This window comes from Giraffa tippelskirchi, chromosome 11, assembly GCF_054371585.1.
Source record: "Giraffa tippelskirchi isolate mGirTip1 chromosome 11, T2T-mGirTip1v1.2.pri, whole genome shotgun sequence".
Classification (NCBI taxonomy): Eukaryota; Metazoa; Chordata; class Mammalia; order Artiodactyla; family Giraffidae; genus Giraffa; species Giraffa tippelskirchi.
This window is the reverse complement of record NC_137285.1, coordinates 96205926-96225653: the sequence shown is the minus strand read 5'-3', so window position 1 is coordinate 96225653 and position 19728 is coordinate 96205926. Positions and strand designations below refer to the sequence as shown.

Below are 19728 nucleotides of genomic sequence, written 5' to 3'. Positions count from 1 at the left end.
GAGGAGCTTGGTGGACTACAGTCTGTAGGGTTGCCAAAGAGTTGGACATGACTTAGCTACTAACCAACAAAAACAATCATCCCACACCACAGAGTAGAGGGAAAACTATAAAAATCAAATGCTGATTTACATAAATATAAATGTAACCTATCTTCAGATCCTGTATCCAATTTTTTTTCGATTTTAGAAAGCATGTTACTCTTGCATACAGGCTCATTATTAGCATTGCTTTCCTTTTGAGAATTTTCTGTTACTAGAGGTATGCTAGGAGAAGTGGGTTCAATATGATACATAATTAGGAAAAATCATTTCAAAATAATCAATATTTAAAGGTAGAAAAATCTTCTAGTTAAATAAGTTTAACTGTGTAAGCAATGATATATATCTTGAATTAAAATAAAAATTTTAAGCATGTATGGTGATGGATGTTAACCAAACTTACTGTGGTGATCATTTTGCAATATATACAAATATTGAATCATCATGTTGTACAGCTGAAAGGAACATAATTTATAATGTTTTGTGTCAGCCTCAATAAAAATAAATGAATAAACTTTTAAATTTGCTCTAGAATAAGACTTTTTCATTAATTACTTTCAAAGGTATATTCAAGAAACCACATTGTTATGATAGTTCTAATACCTTTAGGAATCAAAAAATAAAAATTAATATACTTAAATAAAACATAAAATTCAAGTTAAATATAGTCCCCTGATGTATATACTATCATATATTTCTATTCTAAAAAATCTAGAGAACGTGGGAGTTGAGACTAATTATCAAAAAGAAAATACACCTGAATTAAACATCTTTTAAGATTTTATTATGTCCCCAAATAAAATGATTACAATTTTACTCCAGCTCACCAGAGAGTGAACAATTACTCTATCATGTACAATTTTACTCAATTCTATGTAGCTTGAAATAATTCTAAAATGCCATTGAACTGGAGAGGGGTGTGTGCACTGAACAAATAAGGAAGACTAAGTCATTATGAGTTACTATAGGATCTGTGTGATTTAAGTAAATATAAAATCATTAATTTCATAGAAATATGCACTTTAAATCATATATTAAATACTGCTAACATGTGAAAAGATATTTTGTTTATTGAAATATAGTTGATTTATGATATTGTATTGTTTTATAGGTGAATATTTATTCACTTATAATAATTATATATAATATAATTATTATATAATATATTATAATTATATGATTATGTAATAATTGTATAATTATATAAATTAATATATTAATTTATATAATTATATAATAATTATAGCATAATTATTCAGTTATATATATGTACATATATATATAACTATATCTATCTATATATATATAACTATATCTATATATATGTGTGTATAGATATATATATACACATAGCCTTTGACTGTGTGGATCACAATAAACTGTGGAAAATTCTGAAAGAGATGGGCATACCAGACCACCTGACCTGCCTCTTGAGAAACGTGTATGCAGGTCAGAAAGCAACAGTTAGAACTGGACATGGAACAACAGACTGGTTCCAAATAGGAAAAGGAGTGCATCAAGGCTGTATATTGTCACCCTGCTTATTTAACTCATATGCAGAGTACATCATGAGAAACGTTGGGCTGGAGGAAGCACAAGCTGGAATCAAGGTTACCAGGAGAAATATCAATAACCTCAGATATGCAGATAACACCACCGTTATGGCAGAAAGTGAAGAAGAACTAAAGAGCCTCTTAATGAAAGTGAAAGAGGAGAGTGAAAAAGTTGGCCTAAAGCTCAACATTCAGAAAACTAAGATCATGGCATCTGGTCCCATCACTTCATGGCAAATAGATGGGGAAACAGTGGAAACAGTGGCTGACTTTATTTTTCTGGGCTCCCAAATCACTGCAGATGGTGATTGCAGCCATGAAATTAAAAGACGCTTACTCCTTGGAAGGAAAGTTATGACCAACCTAGACAGCATATTCAAAAGCCAGAGACATTACTTTGCCAACAAAGGTCGGTCTAGTCAAGGCTATGGTTTTTTCAGTAGTCATGTATGGATGAGAGTTGGACTATAAAGAAAGCTGAGCGCAGAAGAATTGATGCTTTTGAACTGTGGTGTTGGAGAAGACTTTTGAGAGTCTCTTGGACTGCAAGGAGATCCAACCAGTCCATCCTAAAGGAGATCAGTCCTGGGTGTTCTTTGGAAGGACTGATGTTGAAGCTGAAACTCCAATACTTTAGCCACCTGATGCAAAGAGCTGACTCATTTGAAAAGACCCTGATGCTGGGAAAGATTGAGGGCAGGAGGAGAAGGGGACGACAGAGGATGAGATGGTTGGATGGCATCGTCCACTCAATGGACATGGGTTTGGGTGGACTCCAGGAGTTGGTGATGGACAGGGAGGCCTGGCAAGCTGCAGTTCATGGGGTCGCTAAGAGTTGACACAACTGAGCGGCTGAGCTGAACTGAACTGATATCTATATAACTATATCTAGAATTAGACTAGACTATATATCTAGGAGTAGACTATTTTAAATTAAACAATATAAATAATATAATCATTATATTATATATTATAATAACAATAATTATATATAATTATTAATATATAATTATTAGTGTATAATATATAATTATATAATAATAACATAATTATTAATATAATTAGTGGCCATATTATATAATTATAATATAATTAATTAATATTAATTAAATAATACTAATTGTAATATATTGTGAATAATTAATTAATTATAATCAATATAATTAATTGCTACAATATAATTATTATATATGATTGTATATTAATAATTGTATATAATAATATTATATGATATATAATTTTATATTTTATTATATAAAATATAATTACATAATAATCATAGTATAATTATTCAGTTATATATATATAACTATATCCAGAATTTGACTAGACTATATATCTAGAAATAGACTATTTTAAATTAAATCTTATATATGCCTTTTAAAGGAGTGTAAGTTTTCATCTCTTTATTTTAGCAGTCTGTAGCTCTGCCATGTTATACAAGCAGGACCTCTAATTAAGATGTGATGATTAGTGATTAGAAGTGTGGGAGGAGAAGAAGCACATCCTATGGCATTTTCTCCTGATGAAGTTCTTGCACACAGGCCCAAGCTCTTTAAAGTTTGCTTTCCTCTTTGTTATAGGCAAAAACATTTTGGGAAAGGAGAAGGCAATGGCAATCCACTCCAGTACTCTTGCCTGGAAAATCCCATGGACAGAGGAGCCTGGTGGGCTGCAGTCCATGGGGTCGCTAAGAGTCAGACATGACTGAGCGACTTCACTTTCACTTTTCACTTTCATGCATTGGAGAAGGAAATGGCAACCCACTCCAGTATTCTTGCCTGGAGAATCCCAGGGACAGTGGAGCCTGGTGGGCTGCCTTCTATGGGGTCGCACAGAGTCGGACACGACTGAAGCGACTTAGCAGCAGCAGCAGCAGCATTTTGGGAAAGAGGGCCACATGTAAATTGCCTTTATAGCATTTTCCTAAGTCAGGGGCAAAGTTTGGCCAGCACTTTGTGGTTGCCTAAAATCTTTTCCTTCCCTCGGAGATTTAATATGGATGAACAATTACCAAGTTCCATCAAGGCAGCTTCTTCGAGTCTTCTTGCTCTGGGCCATTCCAGAGCCCTCTGGATCCTTCTGCTATGATGTTAGGCCTTGGTTCATAGTCCCTGTGCTCTCAAAAACTAGAACAGTGAATTCTGCTGAAAGCTCTCTGAGAGTAAAAAGAACTCTTGGCAGTTGAAGAGAACTGCGGCTCTTAGAGAACATTGTACATAACCCTTAAGAAGGAAAGATTTAAACGAGATAAAGAATAGTCAGCTCTTTTAGCAGTCAGGCAACGATTCTTTCCAATCAGCCCATGACTTTGAGTTAAGTGACATTCTGTGAATTTCCCTGTGTAGAATTATATATGTATCTAGAGAACTTCCTATTTTCTCTAAGCATTCTTTCCTAGGTGAATGAAGTGTTCCTTAGTTGATATCAGTGTATCCCTTCGTATTAGAGTTAAGAGATTATAAACAAAAATAAAATGTATGGGATGCCACCAGTGTAATTAAATCAAAAGTCAGAAAGTGTTATCTACACTGACCCATCCGAATGTATCAAGGCTGACATGATCAATTTCAGGGAAAGGCCTAAAAAAAAAAAAAGAACCTCCAGGACTCCTAATTAAAATGGTAAGTCAAGACTTTCACTGTTTCTAGGACTCTTTCAGTAGCTTCATTATTTTTATTACTACCATCATTCAGTTCAGTCGCTTAGTTGTATCCGACTCTGTGACCCCACGGACTGCAGCACACCAGGATTCCCTGTCCATCACCAACTCCTGGAGCCTACTCAAACTCATGTCCATAGAGTCGGTGATGCCATCCAACCATCTCATCCTCCGACGTCGCCTTCTCCTTCTACCTTCAATCTTTCCCAGCATCAGGGTCTTTTCAAATGAGTCAGTTCTTCGCATCAGGTGGCCAAAATATTGGAGTTTCAGCTTCAGGATCAGTCCCTCCAATGAATATTCAGGACTGACTTCCTTTAGGATGGACTGGTTGGATCTCCTTGCAGTCCAAGGGAATCTCAAGAGTCTTCTCCAATACCACAGTTCAAAAGCATCAATTCTTCACGCTCAGCTTTCTTTATAGTCCAACTGTCACATCCATACATGACTACTGGAAAAACCATACCTTTAACTAGACAGACTGTTGTTGCCAAAGTAATATCTCTGCTTTTTAATATGCTACTAGGTTGGTCATAGCTTTTCTTCCAAGGAGCAAGTGTCTTTTAATTTCATGGCTGTAGTCACCATCTGCAGTGATTTTGGAGCCACAAAAATAAAGTCTCTCACTTTTTCTATTGTTTTTCCATCTATTTGCCATGAAGTGATGGGACTGGATGCCATGATCTAGTTTTCTGAATGTTGAGTTTTAAGCCAACTTTTTTACTCTCCTTTTTCACTTTCATCAAGAGGCTCTTTAGTTCTTCTTCACTTTCTGCCATAGGGGTCGTGTCAACTGCATGTCTGAGGTTATTGATATTTCTCCCAGAAATCTTGATTCCAGCTTGTGCTTCATCCAGTCCAGCATTTCACATGATGAACTCTGCCAATAAGTTAAATAAGCAGGGTGACAATATACAGCCTTGACGCACTCCTTTCCAGATTTGGAACCAGTCTGTTGTTCATGTCCTGTTCTAATTGCTGCTTCTTGACCTGCATACAGATTTCTCAGGATGCAAGTCAGAGGATCTGGTATTCCCATCTCTTGAAGAATTTTCCAGAGTTTATTATGATCCACAAAGTCAAAGACTTTAGCATAATCAATAAAGCAGAAGTAGATGTTTTTCTGGAATTATCTTGCTTTTTTGATGATCCAGCAGATGTTGGCAATTTGATCTCTGGTTCCTCTACCTTTTCTAAATCCAGCTTGAACATCTGGAAGTTCATGGTTCATGTACTGTTGAAACCTGGATTGGAGAATTTTGAGCATTATTTTGCTAGCATGTGAGATGAATGCAATTGGGCGGTAGTTTGAGCATTCTTTGGCATTGCCTTTCTTTGGGATTGAGATGAAAACAGACCTTTTCCAATCCTGTGGCCACTGCTGAGCTTTCCAAGTTTGCTGGCATATTGAGTGCAGCACTTTCACAGCATCATCTTTGAGGATTTGAAATAGCTCAACTGGAATTCCATCACCTTCACTAGCTTTGTTTGTAGTGATGTTTCCAAAGGCCCACTTGACTTCACATTCCAGTATGTCTGGCTCTAGGTGAGTGATCACACCATCGTAGTTATCTGGGTCATTAAGATCTTTTTTGTACAGTTCTTCTGTGTGTTCTTGCCACCTCTTCTTAACATCTTCTACTTCTGTTAGGTCCATGCCATTTCTGTCCTTTATTGTGCCCATTTTGCATGAAATGTTCCCCTGGTATCTCTAATTTTCTTAAAGAGATCTGTAGGCTTTCCCATTCTATTGTTTTCCTCTATTTCTTTACATTGATCACTGAGGAAGGCTTTCTTATCTCTCCTTCCTATTCTTTGGAATTTTGCATTCAGATGGGTATATCTTTCCTTTTCTCCTTTGCCTTCTGCATCTTTTCTTTTCTCAGCTATTTGTAAGCCCTCTTCAGACAACTATTTTGCCTTTTTGCATTTCTTTTTCTTGGTGATGGTCTTGATTACTGCCTCCTGCACAATGTCACGAACCTTTGTTCATAGTTCTTCAGGCACTCTATCAGACCTAATCCCTTGAAAATGTTTGTCACTTCCACTGTATAATCGTAAGGGATTTGATTTAGGTCATATCTGAATGGTCTAGTGGTTTTCCCTTCTTTCTTCAATTTGATTCTGAATTTGGCAATAAAGAGTTCATGATCTGGACCACAGTCAGCTTCCAGTCTTGTTTTTGCTGACTGTATAGAGCTTCTTCATCTTTGGCTGCAAAGAATACAATCAATCTGATTTCAGTGTTATCTGGTGGTGTCCATGTGTAGAGTCTTCTCTTGCACTGCTGGAAGAGGGTATTTCCTATGACCAGTGTGTTCTCTTGGCAAAACTCTGTTAGCCTTTGCCCTGCTTTGTTTTGTACTCCAAGGCCATATTTGCCTATTACTCCAGGTATCTCTTGACTTGCTACTTTTGCGTTCCAGTCCCCTATAATGAAAAGGACATCTTTTTTGGGTGTTAGTTCTGGAAGTTCTTGTAAATCTTCATAGAACCCTTCAACTTCAGTTTCTTCAGCATTACTGGTCAGGGGATAGACTTGGATTACTATGATATTGAATGATTACCATCATTATTATTATCTTATTTTTACTCCCTAAGATCTGCTTCTTGTTACTGGGAGACACTTTCCTTCCATTGACAAGGACACTCTGTAAAAATCAGAGCTTACTTACTCTTCCTCTTCCAGAAAGGGGCACAGTGAAAATAAGGTTGATTTTCACTTGTACTTCCAGGCTCTGGATGTTGAAGAGGTGAAGCTTTGGCTTCCATGTACAGTCTCTCCCAAAAGCAGAGCACAACATAATGCTCAAGAATCTGGGTTCTAGAAATGAAACACATGTGAATTTGACTTTTCCCCTGGTAGCTGTGTGACATTGAGTTGATGACTTAATCCAAGCTTCAGTGTCCTCATCTACAACAGGGGAATTTACTAGTACTTTGCAACACTGTTGTGACAAATAAGATCATGCATTTGAAGGAATCAGCCTAGGAATGGTAGATTCTTTTATTTGCTGCCAGATAAAATGGTAGATGTTTTTATCTGCTGCTACTTTCCGAGAGGAAGTCCTCTCTGTCTCCTGCCTGACAAATAATCTGCTCCTCTTGTGTACTTCAATAATGTTCATTTCTCTGCATCAGACTCACACTTACATGCTCACTTTGTACCAAGCCATGTTCAGGGGTGCTTTACACGTGTTAACTCATTCATCTCCTTCATCAACTTATGAGGAATTATTATTACTGTACTCACTTCACAGATAGGATACTGAGGTTCAAAGAGGTTAAGTAAGTCACTCTAAGAAGTGAAAAAGCCAAGATACATTGGAATGTATCTGAGGAATGTGGTTAAGGGTCTGCTTTCTTTTTTTTTTTAATCCATGCTGTACCTCCTCCTAAGGTATGTAAAGCACCCTGTAGTCCTGTTCTGTCTGTCTCCTGCTCCAGTCTGTGAGCTCCTCAAAGGTGGAGACCATGTCTCACTCACAGTTATACCCCAAGAGGTGAGCCCAGGATTTGCTGGGCATTCAATGACACCCCTTAAATTCTTTGTAATGTTGGAATACCACATGGTCTTCACTACTCACAAAGGAGCCTTTCCTTCCGCCAATAGTCTAATGAGTACTCTGAGGGGCTCTCCTCCTGAATATGATGCATCTGCTATTAAACAGATTTCTCCAGACTTAGCATCTAACTCAAATGCAGGGCATTGGGACCTTCGGAATAGAAAACCTGGAGAAATATTGGGAAGCTTTTTGCTGTCGGTAGCTCTGTGTAAAATCCTGCCGATATAACTAAGTTCCAGAATGTTTCTTTTCCATTAAATTTCTTTTCCTAAAATAGTTCTGTAATTTCAAGTGTTACCTACCCACCCTGACCCGGGAATGGGGTTTGTGTCTGTCTTTGGTTTGTGTTTGTGGTAAAATTCAGGGTATGGAAGTAAATCTGATTGAACACTTGCTTTGTATCAGCTGCCACGTGCACGCCCAGCAGTAATGGTGTGGTGCTCACTGAACCCAGCTGTGGCCTTCTCTCTGCTAGATGTTATACATCATTTCGCTTAGCTGCCTTCTCTTTGCTGCTTGATCTATTAATTCCTGGCCTCACAGACAGTTCAGTTTATACATCTCCATCTTGATACAGGCACGCTCAGTGTCTTCAGGGGAACTGTGTGGGGATTAGGCAGTAGAGGAGACATCTCTCGGGGTTTTTTTCTAATATGTCAGAGGGGATCACATTTCCAAGGTACTCAGAAAATCATGGTCAGAACATGGCAAAGGTAACAATAGCAACAGTAAAGGAATCCTTCAGTGTTGCACTAAAAATTTTTGTTTGGTGGTTTGAGAGAGAATTTGCTCTTTTTAAAAATCAGCTGAGATGCGTTGACCACTATTTAGACAAGTAAGAATTTAAACGGGAGTAATGTAAACAGTGAAATGAGAGGAACTATAAATGGTACTTTTGTGAAGATAACAACTAATAGGCACATATGATCTGACCTAAAAAATAAATAGCATGACTTAGGTAGTTCTGATTAATTGTATTTCCTTAGCTGAATTTCATCATATAGAATATTAATTCTCAAAGAATTAAAATGAATTCAATTATCTTAATTCCCAAATCAGGCATCATTTATTGTTTAGTGTTTAAAGGTTAATTAATAATGTATTTAATCCATCTTTGATGCAGTACATGCTCCAGTGAGTTAAGAAAGGAGGATCACTTCTCACTGGGTTGGAGGGAGACACACACAGAATTGGACAACTGCCAAAATCTGTCCTCTTTCGGCCTGACTTTGTTCATCAAAGGTGAGCTGAACTGCCAGTGCCCTACAGCTAGCACCAGATAAAAAGGAGCCCTGGGAGCCCATCCCCATCTCGCTTCAGGCTGCTAGTCTTCATTGGTCCCCGAACACTTGCTCTGCTCTTAGCTCTCAGATCAGATGCCTAAAATGGCTTTCTGGCTGTCAATCTTCCACTCCTCTCAGAAATAAGCCAAGTTTCACATTAGCTTTCACTCAGATCCACTCTGGGTGACCCCACTGTATTTGAAACCAGTCTTGGTCTCTGGGGCCTTACCTGCTCAAATTCCCTACAAGTGGAAAAGACCTACTGACCTCACTCCCAATACCCCTTAGAAGTTGTAATTTGTGCTTGCTGTGCTTGAATCCGAAGCAATGCTGTAATTATGCAGTCAGAATACCAGGAATTTTTATGAGAAGGAAAGGAAGAGAGTAAAGGCTTGAGTTCATGAATCCATCGACAATGATAAGTCTTAATAGAAGAGGCTTGGGCTGATGCACAAGATTTGTTACAGAGCATTGCTATTCAATCAAAGGCAGAGTTGAGGTTTTCTAAAGATAGATTATTGTAGGGGGAAATGGGATAGATTCCCTTAGGCATTATCTCTGGTTTGTGAGAGGGAGACTGAGGAGGTGTAAAATGATGGACAGTTTCCGAAGAAATGCTGCATAGAAACAATGACTCCAAGCCACAGAACACCTTCATAAAGACATTGCCATGGAATCTGCTTGGGATTTTTTTTCCACACAAATGATGAATTGCCAAGTCCACTTGGCCCCAGCTCTTACGGGCTCTATTTTAACACTTCCTGCCTTGGAATAGCGCTTCCCCGTGTTTTCTACAGCATTTTTCCATGGATACCTTATGGACTGTGTCTTTTGGGCCCCTCACCTCAGGCATTCCTCAGCAGTCCCAGCTATTTTCAGCAGGGCCATTTGAGTCCAAGCCTATTTATTTTACAACAGTATATGTTCAAATAGATGGCTTAAGCTTCATTTACCAAATAACACGATTGTCATTTCTCCTCACACCTCTGACGCTGGGGTTTGGTATATTTTCCATTCCCATCATCTTTTGCACTATTTTGATACTCTTCTGCCCTGAGAGAATTAGCCTGATTTCTTTTTCCTATTTGCCCAAAAGATTGAGAAAGACAGTAATGGTCGTTAGTTTCTGGAGCCCTTGAGGAGGTCACACTGTCACTTTTCAATATCCAGATTGCTTCAGTGCACCTAACCTCACTGAGGACAATGACCTACAGTGGATTTTCCTCTGACATTTTTGCAAGTGTTATTAGTTTTTGCAAACGTGTGTTAGTTTCCTACAGCTACAAAAAAAATTACCACAAACTTGGTGGCTCAAAACCACAAAAATTTATTGTCTCAAGTTCTGGAGACTAGAAGTCTCCAGAAGAAGACAAAAATTCAAGGTGTCAACAGGACCCCAAACCTCTGGAAGCTCTGGGGGAAACCTTCCTCCCTTCTTCCAGCTCTGGCTAGCTGTTGGCATTCTTTGGCTTTCCATCTTTGCTATGTGCCTCCTCCTTCTTGTGTGCTTGTTTTATTCTATCAGGACACTTGTCATTGGATTTAGGGCCCATTCACATCCACAATGATTTCATCTTGAGATTTTTAACACAAATACATCCATAAATATTCTTTTTCTAAACAGGATAACGTGTACAGTGTCTGGGCATTTGGACATGGACGTATCTCTTTGTGGTCACCATTCAACCTATTATACCTCATATTCCAACCAAAACTCACTTGTGGATAACTGACTTTCACCTTCCCATGTTCACCATGGTCTTCAATACCCATTTTAAACACAATGAAAATCTGGTACTAGCTTTCCAGAGCTTGTTCTATACAGTCATGGAGAAAAGTGCATGTGATCTCTTCTGATGAAAGCAGCCAGGGATGGTGGTGACTCCAAAGCTCGGTCAGGGTAGCTAAGAGATGCCGTGGTAAGCTCTAGAATTTCCCCAATGAACTCCAACTTTGGTTAAGGCTGAGGCTTCTCCACAGCCATGTTGGATTCATCTCAGGCCCCAAATCAACATTCAGCGTTCTTTTCCTTTCCATAACTTCCCCCATCATCTAAAGTTTAAAATGGATCTCTACAGCACTTCTTTCCTGATAAATTAAAAATTAGTACAGTTGTTAGTATGGTTGAAGAATACTTGAAAATATTTGAACAAAGTAGATCTTGGTTAGGACTGCCCCCTCTTTTTCTTAGGACCTCCGCTGGCTCTGTGTGATACACACTGGTCTGTTACTGAAAATCCTCTGTAAGTGCACCCTCTGCTTCCTATACCTCTGGACACTTGACTCTGAGAAATACATAAAAGATAGCTTTTCTATCCTTTCGTCCAATAGGTCTATATGAAACAGATCGTGTATTAAGGACTTACTACATTGTGAAGTGTTAAAAGAATCATAACAGCATTGAATCCTGTTCAAAGATATACAAAGAGATTTCCCATATACAATCTCATTTGATCCTCAAAACAAACTGGCAAGATTGTTGTTTCCTAAACTACAAAACTGGAGCAAAGACTGAGGAAGGGAGCACCCAACATTCCACACTAGTGAGAGCCAGCATGAGTGCTCAGTCGCTTCATCGTGTCTGACTCTGTGCAACCCTACGGACTGTAGCTTGCCAGCTTCCTCTGTCTACAGGATTCTCCAAGGCAAGAACACTGGGATAGGTTGCCATGTCATCCTCCAGGGGATCTGCCCAACCCAGTGATCTAACCCGTGGCGTCTTCGGCATCTTCTGCATCACAGGCAGATTCTTGACCACAGAGCCACCCAGGAAGCCCCAGTGAGAGGCAGACCTCAGCTCAAAAGCCTCACTCCCTAGCCTTTCTCTGTGCTGTGCAAATAATACCTTCCAGATGAGTATGTGCTGAGGGAGGTTATCAGTCAGGGTCCCAGTGGGAAACACAACACACTCTGGATGATGCATAAGAAAATACTTCAATGAAAGGACTACATGGAGAGATGTGAGCATGTTACAGAAATAAACAAGGGCTCTTGTCACATCCAGACAGCTAAAGACAGCAGTAAGTCATTACTGGTTCTGTGGCTGAAGGAGTAAGGGAAAGAAAGAGTGTGGCTGGAATCTAATGAGAGCCAAGGAGTAGAAGGGCCACTTGGCAGAAGCTGTGATCTTGGAAGGAGGCAGCTACTGGCCTTTGCTAAACAGGGAGAGAGGGAAGGGCTCTCCTCCTCAACCCGATCTTTCTCCTGGTGCCTCACATTGGCTGAAACCAGATGGAAGCTGGCAGACAAAAGATCCAGCTGACAAAGTGTTTAAAGATCAGGATCCTGTAACATGGATCAAAATACAGAGAGGCAGCAAATGCATCTGGATGGAAGCTGGGCTGGTACAAACAGAGAATGAAACCAGAAAGATAAAACATGTCCATAAGAAACAGCTTCCAGATGATAAAGACAATTTTTTCAGCTTACAATGTGAGTAGAAGGGTTAGTTGAGCCTGGGACTCAGGGAAGGCTCCATGGATTTGTACTCTGGCCGGGCCTTGAAGAAAAGGTAGGAGAGAAATACAGAGATAGAAAAGCAGGCATTATCTGGCAAGATGAGCAATACAGCCAAGGCACAGAGACACATGGTATATGGGGGTGGAGAGCATATGGGAGGAATACCCAGTAAGCGGGGAAGAAGAACCGATGGGGAATAACTAGTTCTTCTCTTTGGAATGTGAACATAGGAAGTGGGAAATAAGCCTGGAAGGTGAATTGAGCCCTGACAGTGAGGAGCCTGGTAGTGAGGCACTTCTGTAAAGGAACTGGACTTTATTCTGGGAGCAGAGTCTTGAGAGAGACAAATTCTCCAGAGCAGAAGGCAGAGAGTGTAGGCCATGTCAAGAAAGGGGAGTGTTGTTTCATGGAAAAAGTGACTGATGAAAGGCTTTCTCTTTTTCTTAAATCTAAACGAGCCAGGTGACCCCAGGAAGGTCTTCACCAGATGGGCTTCCCATTGCCTTTCCTCATGGACATTAAAAGTCAGGTTCAGACACAGTACAAAATTCAGTCAACTAGCCAGTTTAGTATCCAAGGGACAAAATTTAAAAAGCTGTAAATTCAATGAGAAACCTAGTCAAAGTTCTAGACATCCTGACACCACAGCCCAAACTCCTGAAACCTCTCTGGCTCACTGCTGGGGTCAGGGGTGGAGGGGTGCTTCTCTTGGAGTAGGACTTTTTGTGTGTGTGTCTGGTTTCTTCTCTCTCTCTCTTTTTTTTTTTCCTTTCAGTATTCACTGGTTCTAATTTTTTCGGTAGCCACCAATCCTTCTTAAGCCAGGGTGAACCAACCCTCTATTCAGAGATTGTTTGTTTTGTTTCACTGTGTCCTAATAGAAGCTTGGAAATTTCATACAGTCATATGGTCCAGGTTCCAGGAGGCAAAGCTCTCCAGATAACTCTACTAAAGTCAAAACCTGTCTCAATCTGGTTCCAGTTGCTGTTTATGTACTAGCAGAATTCCCAAAGAAGGGAAAGTAGAGAGAGGGTAGAGAGGCTGCAGTAGCCCAAGTCCTGGGGGAATTGTCCTATTTCCTGGCTAAGTGCTATGGGACACCTGGAGATGAGTATACATATTCCCTGTGCTCCTAGGACTCACAGAAGAGTGAGGAGATATATGGATGATAGACAGATATGACAGAGATAGATGGGGAGTTAAAAGACTGATCAATGATAGATATAGATAGATAGATGGACAGATGAGAGAGAAATAGATGATTTATATAGAGACATGATTGATAAATAGATACCTATGACAGAGATAGATGAGGGAGATAATAGATCAATGTTAGATATAGATAAATGGATGGATAGATGTAGATGATTTACATAGAGAGATGATTGATAAGTAGATAATAGATACATAGATAGATAGATGTACAACTAGATACAGCATGGGAATGCCTTCTCTTAAACTTAGTTTGCTAACGAGTGGCCTTTACAATAAAGCTTTGCTCTCCGTTGTTTCTTTTTTTTAATAAATTTATTTATTTCAGTTGGGGGCTAATTACTTTACAATATTGTAATAGTTTTTGCCATACATTGACATGAATCAGCCATGGGTTTACATGTGTTCCCCTTCCTGGACCCCCCACCCACCTCTCTCGGTTGTTTCTGAAGACACTGGGCTTGGCTGTGAGATTGGAAAGGGAAAGGTTCACTTTCAAATGGGCTTATCAATGTCCACAATTGACTAAGGACTTGTTATGTGATTTTCATCATGGGGATTTGGCCTAAGAGCTATAAAAATTTTACTGAAAGCAGATAGAAGGTGATTCACTAGCTCTGGATAAGCAGATCTTTCCCACTTTGTTTCCTAGTTATAGAACTTTGGGTGTAAAAATAGAAATCATTTAAAGGACCAGAGAACAGAGTTTAATGCTTTTCCTTGTGAGTTTCTCCTCAGGTACTTTTCAAAAGTACCAACAACACTAATAAAAAGCTAACTCTTAGTTTTAGAAAGTAGTGTCATTTGCCAGTGCAACCTCAAATCACCCTGTGAAAACACAGACCTGGCTTATAGATGCTAAAAAATGGCTCACTTTTTAACTGACTGCATATTCATTAAAAGAAACAAACTTCAATAGAATGAAGACTGGTCGCAGCACCAAGAATAAAATAACCTGTATTTGTTAAACTTTCACAAGGTATTTTTTAGCCACACAAAGTCAGACAAGATTTAGATTTCTGCCTGTTGGGAAGACCCAGTACCTTGATTAACTCCTCTTGGAGAGTAAAAAGCTTATGTTATCCCCAGTGAGACAATACGCACAAAATGTAATTTTCAGTTTGAGATGAAGTTTCAGTGAATTATCTCTCATTTGGGTTAAAAAGCATACCAACTGGTAAGAAAAAAAAAATCAAAACATTTATCTTTGACTCAGAAATTTTGGGTATGTTTTCCCTGAATAAAATAATATCTACTCTGGGAACTTGGAAAACTCCAAAATAAAATCAAACAGTTAAGGAAGTAAATCGGGGGTGGAGTGGGGGGGAAGACGATGAAGAAAAAATTACATTTTTAACAATCTGTTTCTTACAAGAACTTTTAAAATTGCAGTGGTAATTTCCAAAGGAAGAATGAAGTCTGGAGCAGAACGAGTGAATGAACAACCAAACATGGTAAATGAATGAGCAACTTAAAACATAACCACTTGTAAATATTTACAGCTGTGTCTTCTCCCCTTCCTACCCCATGGACAAATCAGGGTAAAGAACTCTGAAATAATAACACAACATTTCATCACGGAGAAGAACCTCAGAGATCATCTAGTAAGGGTTTTTAAGTTTTTTAGCTGTGGAAACATTATATTGCATGAAGGCCCCACATGTACATGAAATTGAACAAAATGGAGCTTCTATAGTTGAAGCAGGAACCCAAGGCCCCCACTCAGGTTCTCCTCGCATCTGTAGACAGCAGGGCATCATCATATCTAGTTTGAAAACCACACATCTCCTCATTATTCATGTGACATCATGACAACTGGAGACCAGGGAGGTGGAGTAACATGTCCAAGTTTTTCATATAGTAAGCATGTACCATCATACAAGCACTGCTCAACCTTCCTGACTCCTCGTTTTGATTTTTTTCTACTGCACCATCTGTGTCAGTTTAATCATTATTACAAAGTTTATTTAAATTTTCTCATGGAAATATTTCATCTGTCCCAAATTAATTTTAAGCAAGCATTTAAGTGTCTGAATCATATTCTTAAAACTTATCCTTCCTCTGAAGATTCACACCACCTCTTCTCAGGTCTGTCTTGGATACGCACCTGTTGCCATTTTAACAAACACGTATGACATTGTCCTAAATTGTAACAGCATAAGAATGGGAAATGATCTTTTTTTGAGGTGGGGCATATCCCATTCTTTGCCCCCCATTAAAAGTCATCAGAAGACTTCCCTCGTGGTCCAGGTGTGAAGAATCTACCTGCCAATGCAGGGGACACAAGTTTGATCCCTAGTCTGGGAAGACTCCGAGCATCTCAGGGCAAATAAGCCCATGCAACACAAAACTACTGAGCCCACGCTCCTTAGAGCCCCTGCTCCCCACAAGGGAAGCCACCTCCATGAGGAGGCCAAGCACTGCAACTAGAGGGCAGCCCCTGCCCACCACACCTGGAGAAAGCCCGAGCAGCAATGAAGACCCAGCCCAGACAAAGATAAGTGTGTTTTAAAAAGTCACCAGAAAACCCAAGCATAATCTCTAAACCTGAGTCTCACTCCCATCAAACCAAGAAGAAGGAAAGCGGGAGAGCCAACCACTTCTACTTTCATTTCTTCCCGTATCCCCTGACCCTCTTCAGGTCGAGCTGCTATCATTAGGACTGAAATAACCTGCAAGCAGGGGAACAGTTAGCTTAGAGCTAAAGAGCCTAAATAATTGGCAAACTAGACAATCAAAGGCAGATGCTCATGAATTTAAAATTGCTTTCAAGAACAATTTGTTGGCCACCTGCTCAATACTTTCATTGTCTCTAAACATTTATAGGGAACTGCTTATAAATGAGTTTTCACATTAAACAGCCCAAGAAAAATGGAAGGGAGGATGGGAAATAATCGTGTTATAAAGTGGTGGCCCCCACCATCTTAACCACTTGAGTGAAGCCCCCACTCAGTGCTAGGAAAGAGGACCCCACTGTTAGTGAAATACAGGGTAGCAGGCACAATTGCAGACACCATGGCTTTGCTAGGATTCCCATCTTTTCTTGCAGCCTAAACATGGGCTTCTGATTCCCAGGTGGCGCCGTGCTAAAGAATCTGCCTGCCAATGCAGGAGATACAAGAGACAAAGTTTTGATCCCTGCGTCGGGAAGATCCCCTGGAGTAGGAAATGGCAACCCATTCCAGCATTTCTTGCCTGGAAGATTCCATGGACAGAGGAGCCTGGTGGGCTACAGTCCATGGGGTCACAAAGAGCCGGACATGACTGAGCAACCGAGCACAAGCCCCAAACATGGACTTTTCAAATGTGACAAGAGCTCTGCATCAGTCAGAGTTCTCCAGAGAAACAAACCAATAGGAGATATTTATTTATTCAGTGCATGGTGTTTGTTTTAAGGAATTGGCTCACATAACTATGGAGGCTCAGAAATCCCATAATTTTTAGCCCAAAGGATTTAGAACAAGGAGAGCCGGTTGCGTAAGTTCCAGTTTGAGTCTGAGCCCAAAGGTGGTAGAAGACAATGTCCCAGCTTGAAGACTTTCAGGCAGAGAGTGAATCCTCTCTTGCTCAGCCTTTTGTTCTATTCAGGCCTTCAGTGGTTTGGACTAGGCTCACTCACACAGGGGGAGGGCTTTCTGATTACTCAGGCTACTGATTCAAATGTTAATCTCATCCGGAAACACAATGACAGACATACCCCAGAATAATCTTCAACCAAATATCTAGGCACCCCATGCCGCCATCAAGTTGACACATAAAATTAAACATCACAAGGACTGAAGGAGGGAGAAAGGCCTCAGCAGGGGTGCCCCTGAAAGTTTATCCCTACAGTCACAGATGGGGTCTCTCTCACAGTCTCCACCTTACCAAGCCCAGCACATCTGCAGATGAGGCCACGTGGATGACCCCGGACTTGAACACTCTTCCTGAATGAAGCCATTGACCACATGGGAAGACATAGGGTTTTAGAAGAGTAATACCTGTTAAGGATAAAAAAAAAAAAATGTTCTGGAGTATTTTTGTGTTCTTTTGGTGAATAACAAATTCGGGAGCTGGGGAGAGGCAAATTTGGAAACACTTGTGTCTCATGACTATTTGGCAGGAGAAACAGCACACTGTGGCAGCTTCTTTACTTGGCTTCAGTGGCATAATAAGAGGACACCAGTTTCAGGCATTCATGAGCCAACAAGGTCCCCGGGCACGGAGGAGACTCGGAGACTGATTCTTCTTTAGAACTAACTGATTATTTGACGTTAATAGAGATTCAAAATGTTTCTCCTAAGAAGCTGCTTTGGAATATAAGAGCCTGGAGGAACCTACCTCCCTGTAGCATTTAGCAAGCTGATATAAGACAAGAGTACTTTAATGATAGTTTTAAAATAGACTTTTCTGTCCTGGTTAGTCTAAGTTGGCCTCTTAGGCACACGATTTGGCAAAAATCCATAATTCACTCATTTTCCTAACTTACTTCAAGCTTTCATAATTTTCCATTGACCTAGAATTTCTCCAGCGCAGAATAGACTTCAGCCCGACAGAGAATCAGTGAGACTGAATAGCAGCCGAATAAAAGCACTGTCCCTTTAAAACTGTATTACAATGTGTGTTTAGACAAGGATTCTCCCTACTCAGTAAACATCAGGTTGTTGGCATAACACATCCCTAAGCCACGTGTCAGGAATCTGTGGCAGGCAAATTTACCTCAAAACCATTAAACTGACAATAAAAAAATCTACACTGTAAAATCAATGAAAAGTCTTTGATTCTAAATCTGGTTGTAGGTGAAAAATCAGAACAAAGTTATCTGAAAGGATTACCTTGCTTCCCCTCTACCCTGACTCTTCCAGTATACTTACGCAGGAAATGCCATGATTGGGCTGGATTGGGTGGTTGGCAGAACAAATCTGAATTACAAAGGGTGATAGGCTTTTGGCAGAAGAAAGGTGCTGTCGGGATAGACGTTCTTAACGTTTTCCGTGGCACTTGTATCTTAGTCCACAGTCTGTGAGCTGTTTTATAGTTGGCTGACTGTTCTCTCCTTCCCCCAACCCCTACCCTTTTGTTAAACAAAAGACTCGCACGTTCTGGGAAGTGCTGGCAGCTGGCCAGCGTCACTGTCACCCAGGCAGGGCTGGGCTGGGGTGGAAAGAGCCCCTGGAACTTTAGGGGCCCTGTGTGTGTGCCTGAGTGCAGTGAGCTCCGCACAAGTCACCCCAGCTGCTGGGCGAGCCAGAGGCTACAGCTTCACTCCAAAGACTAAAACCTCTTCTCCTCTCTTCCCTCTCACCAAGATTCCCTGGAGCTTCACTTTCTGCCAGTTATTTCTCGTTTCTTCCATCTATAACCTTCTTGACCCTATTTCATCACCTCACATTCATTCATTCCACAAAGATTTATTAGCACTGTCTCTGCAAGGCACACATGCTTCACCGCACCCTGGCCTGACCTTCATCCTCACTCCTCTCTAAAACTGCTCTGGGCAAAGGCACCTGTTTGGTGTTAGTTAGCCCATGCTCACGTTTGCAGGGCTCTCTCTGCAGCATCTGAGGGTATTGATCTCTTTGTGTTTCATAAACATTCTCATCCTTTCCCCTCCTGGTTTTGCTCCTTCTTCTGATGCCTCCTTCTGGGTCTCTTTTTGTTCCTTGTCTTTTTTCTGCCTCTTCAATATTGATAATCCCAGGGTTACATTGTTAACCCCCCTTCTATTTTAATTGCACAGACTCCTCTAGATGTCTTTTTAAGGCCTCAGCTATCATCTAGCCTGTAGAAAATCCAGGACTAAATTTCCAGTCCAGATCTCTCTTCTGAACTCCAGACACATTTAGTCAACTGCTTGCACAATACAACCACCTGTTCCAGTTACTGTAACTGTCTAACAAGTCATTCCAGAACTTAGTGGCATAAAACAATCATTGTTTGATCAGGAACTCAGGGCACTGAAGAGACAGCTGTTT

At 40.2% G+C, this 19728-nt stretch overlaps 1 protein-coding gene across 18 annotated transcripts in view; it reads right to left on the bottom strand.

The window, feature by feature from the left end:
- Nucleotides 1-19728, bottom strand: part of LOC145526991 (uncharacterized) — a 294041-nt gene that overhangs the window by 157524 nt on the left and 116789 nt on the right. For 4 of the 18 annotated variants that reach the window (XM_081544181.1, XM_081544177.1, XM_081544168.1 and 1 more), the window contains exon 4: nucleotides 17642-17754. The exons of 13 other annotated variants lie outside the window; for them this stretch is intronic. The gene's annotated coding sequence lies outside the window, so the exon portion shown is untranslated. Of the gene's footprint in view, nucleotides 1-14070; nucleotides 17755-19728 lie in introns of those variants that run through there. One more of the 18 variants, XM_081544169.1, reaches the window with a different exon arrangement.